The following is a 12,363-nucleotide window of genomic DNA, read 5'->3' as shown; positions in this document are numbered from 1 at the left end:
GACTCGTCGCGACGCCGCCGAACCCGCCCCTCTGGTCCTCGCGCCCGAAGGGGCGGAGGAAAGCGCTTATGCGCAAGCGCAGTCGCGTGTCCTCACCTCCTGGGGGAAGTTAGTGCGCAGGTTGCCGTAGGACTTGCTGAGGTACGTCTGGGTCCTGCAGCGCTAGGGTTGTAACTATGGGGACTTTTTACTATTTTTAATGCTAGCAGCTATCACTTACTGGAGGCTTACCTTACACCGACCACTGTGCTAAGCACACATTTACTGAATTCATTCAACACGTATGTATTAAGCGATTCGTACCTAACGGTGAACGCGGAACCTAGGTCCCTGTCCAATAACCTCAGGAGGTACATATCTCCATGTTATTGATGGTGAAACTGAGGCTCAGATTGATCAAGTCACTTGTCCAAAATCATGCAGCTAGGAAGTGGCACTTTCTGCCCTATGTTTCACCTCTGTCCCTTACAACCTCCCTTTGGGGGGTGACTTTGATGGGAGGAGAGAAATCGTGACATTTTTCAGAATCTGGCCACCACCTACCACCCTCTTCCAACTTAGTCTGCTATATCACCTCCCCAGAAAGTTTAGCGCACCCCGGTACAAGGCCGCATTCTGACTTTCATGGGCCCTGGGCACTTTTGCTTTGTGCTTGTGGATATATAATATATATATTTATGTAGTAGATAATATTTATTTAATATATATTTCATATTTTACAAATGCATTAATATACAGAGAAATGTATTAATGTTATATAGCAAGTCATTTTCTTCAACCTAAAAGTCCATTTTTCTCTTCTGATTTTGAACTTAAACATTTTTATAGACCCCTAAAAGTAGTGTGGACCCTAGGCACTGTGCCTGCTGTACCTAATGGATAAGACAGCCCTACCTCAATCCACCAAAATGAAGTTCAAGCCTGCTTTTGGCATTCAAGACCTTTCATAAGCTGGTTCTGCCATGCGCAAGTGAGATTTCATTGGAAAAATGTATGGGAATTTACAAATATCTTTTTTCCAGAAAGATCTGAGAGTGAATCCCTGCTCTACAACTTACTAATGATATCTTTGGGCGTGTCACTTGATTTGTCAGATCTTCAGTCTCTTCAGAATAAGAATAATAATATCTATCTCACATGAGTCCTTGTGAAAATTAAATGAGATAATATATGCAAAATGCTTGGCATATGAGAATTTAATACATGGGATGGTTATTACATGATAATCTAATATAAGGTAATACTAATCTATAAGGTAATCTAAGGTAATCCATTCCAGCCCTATAGGTCTGTGCTTCTATTTCTATATTCTTTAACTCCCATAAGTATAGTTTGTTTGTTGTCACAATTTATTTGGTACAGTCAAATTTCCTGAAATCAGGAAATTTGACTGTACCAAATAAAGGAGAAAGCTATGAACCAATTGACACTACTTGTCCAGCTATGAACTTATGTCTGGCTAGAAAGTTTCTGTATATACAATTGTCACCTGAACTGAAACCTTTATGTATAGCTAATGCTTACTGAACACTTATTGTGTTCCAGGAAATGTCCTAAGAATCATGCATATTTTCTTATTAAATCCCTACAACATCCCCATGAAGTCACTACTTTATTCACCCCATTTTATGAATGAGAAAACTGAGTGTCATACAGGTCTAAAGTCATATAGGTAAAAACTGGTACTGATATTTGAATTCAAGCACCTATGACTTCAGATCTCCCATCCTAAGCATTACTTTGTAGTTCACTCTTTATTTGCGTTTAGCAGCTTAAATGTAGATCTCTAAATTTGCTTAAATCTGTGTCAAAGTCATTACACTTTGAAGCTGCATTGAAGAGAAACATTATTGTGAATGCAGAATGCCTATCACATACTAAGCAGTGCAATTAAAGAGTAGAAATTGTCAATTTTTTTTTTTTTTAATAAATTTATTTATTTTTGGCTGCGTTGGGTCTTTGCTGCACACAGGCTCTCTCTAGTTGCAGAGAGCGGGGGCCACTCCTCGCTGCGGTGCGCAGGCCTCTCACTGTGGTGGCCTCTCCTGTTGCGGAGCACGGGCCCAGGTGTGTGGGCTTCAGTAGTTGTAGCACGCGGGCTCAGTAGTTGTGGCTTGCGGGCCCAGCTGCTCCGCGGCATGTGGGATCCTCCCGGACTAGGGCCCGAACCCGCGCCCCCCGCACTAGCAGGCGGGCTCCCAACCACTGCGCCACCAGGGAAGCCCGAAATTGTCAATTCTTGTAATAATTCACAGAATTTTCAAAGTAGGAAAAGGTTGTGCGACACTAATTGCAGCATAATTAAAATGGACTGTCCTTTGGATGACAAACATCTGTCAGGGTTTCTAGTTAAGTTTTTTTAAAAAAAGCCATTTATATGAAAAGAGTATACGCAAAATATTCATTGTAGCACTGTTTGTAATAGCAAAAGACTAGAGACTGTCACTAGAGAGCTGTTGCAATAAATTTTAGTACATCCATATTGTGGAATATATGAAGCAATAAAAAAGAATGAGGCACATGTACATATCTTGATATGGAACAATCTCTAGGAAATACTTCAAGTGAAAAAAACAAGATATGGAAAAGTAAATAGTATGCCAACATTTATTAAATTATAAAAGGGGAGGATAATAGACATATATTCTTGTGTAATTGGACATTAAGAGAGCTTTTTCCTATTGTCCTGAAACTGCTGCTGAAACCCAAATCTGAACTGAAAAGTCCATAAGGAGCCCACATTCTATATTTAAAGAACTGCCAGTGGTTGGAACCAGCTATCTTCCAGCAGGGCATTTGAAGAGCCATTATTGTTCTTCTACCAGCCCTTCCATCAATTCCTACCCCACTACTCCACCTATTCCCCATTCCCACCCTTCTCCCACAGACAAACCATCACCACTAATCAGTGGAAAGAAAGAATGGAGAGAAGGGAGGGAAGCCAGCCTTGAGGGCAAATGCAGTTTTCTGAAAAGAGACCCATCCCTTCCTCTCCCTCCATGGGGGGTTGTAGTCCCTCTTAGAGGCAAGGGAGAAGGGCTCCCAGAGAATCACTAGTGAAGACTGGGCGTGCCAGCACGAAGAGGACACTGGCAACCCCCGGATATCTGTTACTTACTAATCTGCTCTGCCCATTGCTTCTTCAGCAAAGGAAAACACAAATGGAGAAAGACCACATGGAAGGGGACTTTGGATGGCATGGTGAAGGGCTTTAGATGGAAGGGGACTGAAACTGCCCCCACCGTGCTCACACACAGCTTAACTTCGCAGTCCTAGATTGAATAACACAAGCTGGCACTCAGCTGAAAGAGACAGCAAATGTATGAGGGGTCACCCATTCCTAGAGGAGATTCATGAGATCACTCCAGGTACTGATTCTTTTTCATATCTACTTGTTCTTGTTTCATTTACACCTGTTTATATTTTTATAATTTCTTTTGTAAAAATAGATGTTATTCTATTCTTTATCTTTTTCCAGAGCCCAAACATTTAAATTCATTTTCAGATCTCTCTATTGTGTTTATTTAAACCAAAATGATTCATCTTCTTATTGGTTTTATAGGCTTAATTTTATTTGTTAATTTTCCTCATATGTCTTAGAATTTTGGTTCATAGACTTATCTTGGACTGTACATTCTTTTTCCTCTATCTCTCTCTATGCTCACCCTATTTTTATGTAGTGGTTTTGGAGTTGCCATCAATCCAGAACCAGATATTAAAATATTGATGTCCCAATCCCTGAGGTAATATTGAAGATATAGCAGAACTAATACAATTTGTACTCTGGTATTTATTACCATGTACTACTACCTAATTTAAAAACTAATATATGTTCAAATGTAGTTGATTAACTTCCAGTGATACATAATTCAATTGAGGAAAAACAAACAGTAATAAAAAATACTAGTTTAGAGATTGGTTCAGCTGAGCAGAAATTGAGACACAGAAGTAGAGAAAAAACATATGGACACTAAGGGGGAAAAGCGGCGGGGGGGGGGTTGCATGATGAATTGGGAGATTGGAATTGACATGTATACACTGATGTGTATAAAATAGATGACTAATAAGAAAATAAATAAATAAAAAATAAACATAAATAAATAAAAAATACTAGTTTAATCAAAAAAGAAATGGCAATTGATATACTGTACTTCAAAATTTCGCAGACTAAGAAGTGAAAATTAAGTCCGTGGGACTCTTTAGTCTCTGGATATGGAAAAGGATTAGATTCAAATTTATGGTACTAAAGAAGAAAGTGATATGTAAATGTAAGGAGAAGTACATGCTATATTCAGTTGTAAAAGAAATTTTGTGACCATTAACATATCCCCCCTCCACCTTATATAATCGTCTGGAGTCATAGCTTATGAGGGTGGAACATTCTAAAGTTGATCCATAAGAACAACAAAAATCACATGAGGTGAAAAATGTACTTGAGGGAATTCCCTGGCGGTCCAGTGGTTAGGACTCTGTGATTTCATTGCCAAGGGCCTGGATTCAATCCCTGGTTGGGGAACTAAGATCCCACAACCCACATGGTGCAGCCAAAACAAACAAACAAACAAACAAAAAAAGATGTACTTGAAAATTTATTAGGAGAGCTTCGAACTGGAGACTGATTTATCATCTCTGAATTTTCCTCCAGCATTTGATCTGATAGCCTTCTCTTTGGCTGACCATCCAAAGTGGGTGGTTTAGATTTAGAGACCATGCTACGTGAAAAAACGTGCATCTTTGAATCACACTCAGTATGGCAAAATGACCATGCCATGAAAGCCACATGAAAACTAAGATCTACTAAGAAAATAGCAGATTTAACTCTTTCATCACATGCTTCCTCCATGGCATGCACTTATTTAGAAAAAGGGAAGGCAGAGTGGTATTTAAATTTTCTTTATTGCTTTGTTGACCTCATACATTTAGTTGCAATAATGTAAGTGAAGAGCATGGGTGATGTGACACAACTGGATTAAACATGGTAACTCTTTCCATGGCACAAATATGGCAGGTGCTGTCAGGAACTAAGATCTCACCCTAGTTGTAAGCCAACAACTTAGTGTAATGTGGTTTCATGGATATGAGCGGAGGACATGAGACTTCCGGGTCAGAGACAAAGAACTTTTATCCACAGCACCACGTGCAGCGTGAGCATCGGCATGTTTACATCAGTTCCTAGATGTCAGGAACCCTAAGCTTAGGGAAACCAAATCTTTTATAGTGGGGAGCAAGCACTTCTGTCCTTTGCTCTGGAGGGAAATACTCTATCTTTGAAGGCTGTCTGCTCTACAAACATCCTTGTGAAGATGGTCTGGGACAAATGATAGTCAGTGCCTCTGCTCACAAGATGTGCAGAAACACAAGAGGACAAGATTTTATTATGTTGTATTATATTTGGTGGAAGGGCACAGTGAGTAAATGGTTGCTATGGAGGAAAGAATATGGTTTTCACAGTCACACTGACCCTAGCTCCATTTCTAGCATAAGTTTTTATAAGCTAAATGACCTTAGTCAAAGCAGTTAACTTCTCTGAGCCTCAGTGACATAATGGGATAATAGATCTTCCCCCATAGGATGGTTGTTTAGATCAACTAAGAAAGTGTAACAGAAAGGATCATTCACGGTATCTGGAATATTCTAAGCATTCAACAGATGCCCAATCCTTCTATCCTTCCCTCATTCACGGATTTCCTCATTTGTGTGAATCGGATGCACAATTAGGCCTCTGCCAGAGCCCTAAATCCCTCCCCCAAATTGAGAAGCAGCTGGCCATTTCTGCCACACCACCCTTGTTTGCTTAGGAGGAGGCAAGCATTAGAGCTCAAAGGCCTAGGGAAGCTGGGTTTACACTCTGAAGCCACAAAGACTGGAACAACTTTGTGCCACAACTACTGAGCCTGCACTCTAGAGCCCGCGTGCCATAACTACTGAAGTCCACGTTCCTAGAGCCCGTGCTCCGCAGCAAGAGAAGCCACCGCAATGAGAAGCCCGTGCACCGCAACGAAGAGTAATCCCCACTTGCCAGAACTAGAGAAAAGCCCTCGCGCAGCAATGAAGACCCAATGCAGCCAAAAAAAAAAAAAAAGTTTCTTAACGTCTCTAAGGCTTCATTTTCTTGCCTCTAACATGAGGAAATAGTAGGATCTAATTCCTCAGGTAGTTGTGAAGAGAAAATGAGGTAAAGCATGAAAAGCTCTTAACGAGTGCCTGATCGTCAGCAAATCCTCAGGAAACAGTAGCTACAATTATTATTTCTGGGAGCCAATCAATAGCTCCTGAAGCAGTTTCTCCATATAATTTGGGAAAGAAAAAAACCTTTATCTGCTATCATGGAATCCAACAGAGATCCGAAGTTCTGTGCCAAATAATAAAAATAGGGAGAGAGAGAGGAGAGGAGAAGGATGGGAAGCAGGCCCCTGTATGCATAGCTGGTTTGAAAGACTGACTGGAATAGGATACAGGGCAAACTCTGCTAAGCCTTCCCTTCCCTGTACCCACTTTGCCACCCCAGACACACACACACACACACACACACACACACACAATCATAGACCAGCTGATGCTTATCCAGGGTCTGACATCACTATTCCCAGGAGAGGATACTGTCTTTATAGATATATTAGCTAGGTTTTGCTGTGTAACAAATAACCCCCAAATCTCAGTGGTGTACAACCCCAAAGGTTTATTTCTTGCTCACCCCTACGTCCATGATGGGTCAACTACTTCCCTGTTCCATGTTATCTTTACTCCAGGACCCAGGCTGAGGGAGCTTCTCTCTCTCTCTCTGGAACATTGCCAGATTTCATGGCAGAAGGAAAAGAGACATGGTGAACAACATGCTGGGTCTTCAGCCTTCTGTTCCAAAGTGACATATGTCACTTCTTCTCACATTTCATTGGCCAGAGCAAGTCTTATGGCTTCATGATGACAGAGTTGGGGCACATAATTCTGCTCCAGGGAGGTTATATAGGGGAAGAGTAATCCACTCTTCCACAGTGGACTACCTCCCCATCCAAACATACTCAAGTGTCAGAGGGACAGACAGCCACTGACAGCTCTTTATTAGCTGACCCTGGGCCTTCTCTGAGCCTCAGTTTTATCCTCTGTGAAATGGAGATAGCAATACTTGTCCTGTCAACCTCACAGAAAAGGGGTAAGAATTCAAACGAGACCACAGATATGAATGTGATTTGTAAACTGTAAAGTCCTGCACTCCCATGAGAGGGTTTTATTACTAGTATGAGTCTAACAGGAGAGATAATAAAGCTTTTTAAAAATCAGCTGGATAAGGGAATCTCTGAGGTCTCTGATATTCAGTGTTCTCTTACTGAGAAAGCTGTGGGATCCACTCAGGAGAGGCTGCCAGGCGACCACACATCACAGGTAACCCGGCATTCACGCATCAGTGATTCACTCATCAGTAACTGATGTTTGTGCTTGGACTTGGGCTCCTGTCTCCTTCTGACCACTGGAGCTCCTCAGTGCCCCCTTCCTATTTTTCTGCTCAGGCAGAAAAATGGATGCCTTTCTAACCAAGCCCCTATTATGCAGAAGAGAAAATAGAGATCCAAGATGTTAACTGACTTGCCCAACTCAGCAAGTGTGTCCAGAGCTGGGACTAGAAATCAGACTTTGGATTCCTAATCTATTGCTTTTCTAAAACTTAGATTCCAACACTACAGCCGTTAGTGCTGAGACTTGGGCAAGCTTGTTAAGCTCTCTGAACCTCAGTTTCCTCATCTGTAAAATAGGTATGGTGGCCCTGACTTTATTGGGTTGTTGTGAAGGTTAGACATTCATATAAAATCCTTCTCCACCAAAACCCCCAACCCCACCCCCCATTTACACCCCTCTGCTCTCCCTGCCAGGTGTCAGCTCCCTCCTGGAAGAGGCCCCTGCAGCCTTCAAGGTTGGTTCTGGGTACTGCTCCTGGGCTTCACTGGGGGTAAGGGGGGTATTCCCTTCCCCGTGGTGCCTCAGTACGGATGAGGATTTAGTTATTTTAGAATTCCCAGAGCACAGTATCTGTGAAACAAATGAAAGTTTCGAGAGCAGATAGACATTTTAATGAATCATTATTCTTAAAAATAAAAGGCTTTCTCACCTTTGGTCTTGCCAAAGATCCTTTTCCCCTCCAGATTCTGGAGAGAAAGCTAAGGAGGAAAGGGAGCGTGAAGGAAGAAGAATTCTGTCCTGCCTATATATTTATTCTGGGTTTTACAGGTTTAATGTCTGACCTCCCCCACTCTGAGCGCAAAGGAGAAAAAGGGCCATTTTTGCAGGGTTCACTGCTTTATACCTGGTACAAGCATGTACAAGATGTGAAGACAGAAACAAAAGTAACTTGTTTCATCAGTAAATGAACACAGGGCAGCTGGGCTTCTCTAAGTGACCCATGCCTTCAAGCAGTCTCCGTTTTAGGACAGTAGCTGGGGTCACTGGTTTTCAAAAACTATTGGGAAAACCACATCCTGCTTCCCCCAATCCCTACGTCTCTTCTGGTATCAAAATGAAAAAGCTGGCAAAGCAGAGCATTTCGGATGCAGTCCACAAGAGGGTGTCACAGGCCCATGCCAGGCCAGCTCCACGGTTGGAACTCCTGGCCTTTGGTCCCACTTGTGTAGCTCACGCAAATCTGGTTCGGCAGTACTTCCTCAGTCTCCTTTTTGGTTCTTCTCTTTTCCTGGCCCAGGAGGAAGTGGAGAAGCTTTTGGAGTCAGGTGGACTTGAATTAAAATCCTGGCTCTGTCATTTGGTGAGACATTGGCAAATGAGTTAATATTCTGAGCTGTTGTATTATTAATAATTGCTAAATTCCCAAGGCCAGGGAATCACTAATTTATAGAGCAAGAAGGGACCTTCAAGATTGGCCAGCAGACCCACCACGTTTCACAGATGGGGACACTGAGGCCCAGGCTACACCAAAGCCCAGCTGCCTCCTTCAAAAATACATAAGACAGGGACTTCCCTGGTGGTCCAGTGGTTAAGAGTCTGCCTTCCAACGCAGGGGACACAGGTTTGATCCCTGGTCGGGGAACTAAGATCCCACATGCCACGGGGCAACTAAGCCTGTGCAGCACAACTACCGAGCCTGCGTGCTCTGAAGCCCGTGCGCCACGACTACTGAGCCCGCACGCTCTAGATCCTGCGCGCCACAACTAGAGAGAAGCCTGCATGCCACAATGAAGAGCCCGTGCGCCACAGTGAAAGATCCCGCACGCCTCAGCTAAGACCCAATGCAGCCAAATAAATAAATAAATATTTTTTAAAAGACATAAGAGCATTCATCAATGAACGAATGAAAAGATAAGCCAGCAAGGACTTTGGATCCAGACAAAAACACAAATTCTTGTATTCATCATCTAGCTTTGCTGGTGTCTAACTTGATTAAGTTGCTTGACCTCTTGTGCTTCGGTTTCCTCGTCTCAGTGGGGGAGGGGAAATATACTCAGGGATAATAATGGTACCTACTTCATAGGGTGTTGTGAGAATTCAATGAGCTCAGACATAAAGTGCTCAGCTAGGTGCTTGGCACCTAGTAGATATTGCATCTTATTTATAATCTAGGTCTAGGTCATGTAACTTTTCCGAGCCTCAGTGTTCTCATCTATAGAGTGGGGATTTTACATAGCATTGTAGGGAGGATTAAATGGCACAACACAAAAAAACTCTCAACATAGGACCTGGCTCATGGTAGTGATATAAAATACAGTTTATAATGATAAGTATTACTTTATCCCTGTCCATGAAGTAAAGAATCATTGTGTCTAAGAACAAAGCTTTACACACACACACACACACCCTTGTTACTGCCTTAGTTGAGACCTCTTTTCTCCCCTGGACTATTGCTACAGAGCCTGCACCTTGGGAGGAATGAGTGATGCCACCTGGCTGGTGGCTCACCTCTAGGGGGCTCCCTTCCTTAGCTCCAGCCAAATGTTGCCAGGAGGATATATAGGTTCCTTGTTGTATTAGTTTCCTACAGCTGCTGTAACAAAGTACCACCTGCTGGTAGTTAAAACCATAGCATTCTTGGGCTTCCCTGGTGGCGCAGTGGTTAAGAGTCTGCCTGCCAGTGCAGGGGACACGGGTTCGAGCCTTGGTCCGGGAGGATCCCACATGCCGCGGAGCAGCTAAGCCCGTGCGCCACAACTGCTGAGCCTGCGCTCTAGAGCCGCAAGCCACAACTGCTGAGCCCGCGTGCTGCAGCTACTGAGGCCCGCGCGCCTAGAGCCCGTGCTTCGCGACGGGAGAGGCCACTGCAGTGAGAAGCCTGCGCACCACAGGGAAGAGTGGACCCCGCTCGCCGCAACTGGAGAAAGCCCGCACGCAGCAGCAAAGACCCAATGCAGCCAAAAATAAATTAAATTAAATTAAAAAAAAAAAAAAACCCATAGTATTCTCCCACAGTGTTGGAAGTTAGAAATCTGAGATCAAGGGGCTGAGGTTGGGTTGAATCCTTCCCTGCCTCTCTGGCTTCTGGCGGTCAATCCTTGCTGTTCCTTTGGCTGACAGCTACATCACCCCAATCTCTGCCTCCATTACCAGCCACATGGCATTCTCCCTCTTGTGTATCTGCATCCCTTCTCGTAGAAGGACACCAGTCATATTTGACTAAGGGCCCATCCTATTCCACTAAGACCTCATCTTAATTTACATCTTAATTGTGTCCACGAAGACCCTATTTCCAAATAAGTAGAAGTCACAGGCACCAAGGGTTAGGACTTCAACGTATCTTGTGGGGGATGCAATTCAACCCACAACACTTGTTAAAAGATTTTTCAAAAAATTTGAAATTTTATGAGCTCTTCTGACTTATTACAGATTCAATGCAATCCCTATCCAACTACCAATGGCATTTTTCACAGAACTAGAACAAAAAATTTCACAATTTGTATGGAAACACAAAAGACCCCAAATAGCCAAAGCAATCTTGAGAAAGAAAAACGGAGCTGGAGGAATCAGGCTGCTGGACTTCAGACTATACTACAAAGCTACAGTAATCAATACAGTATGGTACTGGCACAAAAACAGAAATATAGATCAATGGAAAAGTATAGAAAGCCCAGAGATAAACCCACGCACATATGGTCACCTTATCCTTGATAAAGGAGGCAAAAATATACAATATACAGCCTCTTCAATAAGTGGTGCTGGGAAAACTGGACAGCTACATGTAAAAGAATGAAATTAGAACACTCCCTAACACCATACACAAAAATAAACTCAAAACAGATTAAAGACCTAAATGTAAGGCCAGACACTATCAAACTCTTAGAGGAAAACACAGGCAGAACACACTATGACATAAATCACAGCGAGATCCTTTTTGACCCACCTCCTAGAGAAATGGAAATAAAAACAAAAATAAACAAATGGGACCTAATGAAACTTCAAAGCTTTTGCACAGCAAAGGAAACCATAAACAAGACGAAAAGACAACCCTCAGAATGGGAGAAAATATTTGCAAATGAAGCAACTGACAGAGAATTAATCTCCAAAATTTACAAGCAGCTCATGCAGCGCAATATTAAAAAAACAAACAACCCAATCCAAAAATGGGCAGAAGACCTAAATAGACATTTCTCCAAAGAAGATACACAGATTGCCAACAAACACATGAAAGAATGTTCAGCATCATTAATCATTAGAGAAATGCAAATCGAAACTACAGTGAGGTATCACCTCACCAGTCAGAATGGCCATCATCAAAAAATCTACAAACAATAAATACTGGAGAGGGTGTGGAGAAAAGGGAACCCTCTTGCACTGTTGGTGGGAATGTAAATTGATACAGCCACTATGGAGAACAGTATGGAGGTTCCTTAAAACACTAAAAATAGAACTACCATACGACCCAGCAATCCCACTACTGGGCATATACCCTGAGAAAACCATAATTCAAAAAGAGTCATGTACCGCAATGTTCATTGCAGCTCTGTTTACAATAGCCAGGACATGGAAGCAACCTAAGTGTCCATCGACAGATGAATGGATAAAGAAGATGTGGCACATATATACAATAAAACATTACTCAGCCATAAAAAGAGACGAAATTGAGTTATTTGTAGTGAGGTGGATGGACCTAGAGTCTGTCATACAGAGTGAAGTAAATCAGAAAGAGAAAAACAAATACCGTATGCTAACACATATATATGGAATCTAAAAAAAAAAAAAAAAAATGGTTATGAAGAACCTAGGGGCAGGACGGGAATAAAGATGCAGACCTACTAGAGAATGGACTTGAGGACACGGGGAGGGGGAAGGATAAGCTGGGACGAAGTGAGAGAGTGACATGGACGTATATACACTACCAAATGTAAAATAGATAGCTAGTGGGAAGCAGCTGCATAGCACAGGGAGATC

The 12,363-nt window shown here is 42.5% G+C and overlaps 1 long non-coding RNA gene across 1 annotated transcript in view; it reads left to right on the top strand.

Annotated features, from left to right (window-relative positions):
* The first annotated feature begins 102 nt into the window (after positions 1-102).
* The window catches only part of LOC133098244 (uncharacterized), a 37,320-nt gene continuing 25,059 nt past the window's right edge, over positions 103-12,363 (top strand). The window contains exons 1-2 of the long non-coding RNA XR_009702129.1: positions 103-141; positions 3,147-3,368. This is a non-coding gene — a long non-coding RNA (uncharacterized LOC133098244). The remainder of the gene's footprint in view (positions 142-3,146; positions 3,369-12,363) is intronic.

This window comes from Eubalaena glacialis, chromosome 9 (genome assembly GCF_028564815.1).
Source record: "Eubalaena glacialis isolate mEubGla1 chromosome 9, mEubGla1.1.hap2.+ XY, whole genome shotgun sequence".
Taxonomy (NCBI): Eukaryota; Metazoa; Chordata; class Mammalia; order Artiodactyla; family Balaenidae; genus Eubalaena; species Eubalaena glacialis.
This window is presented reverse-complemented; position numbering and strand designations above follow the sequence as displayed.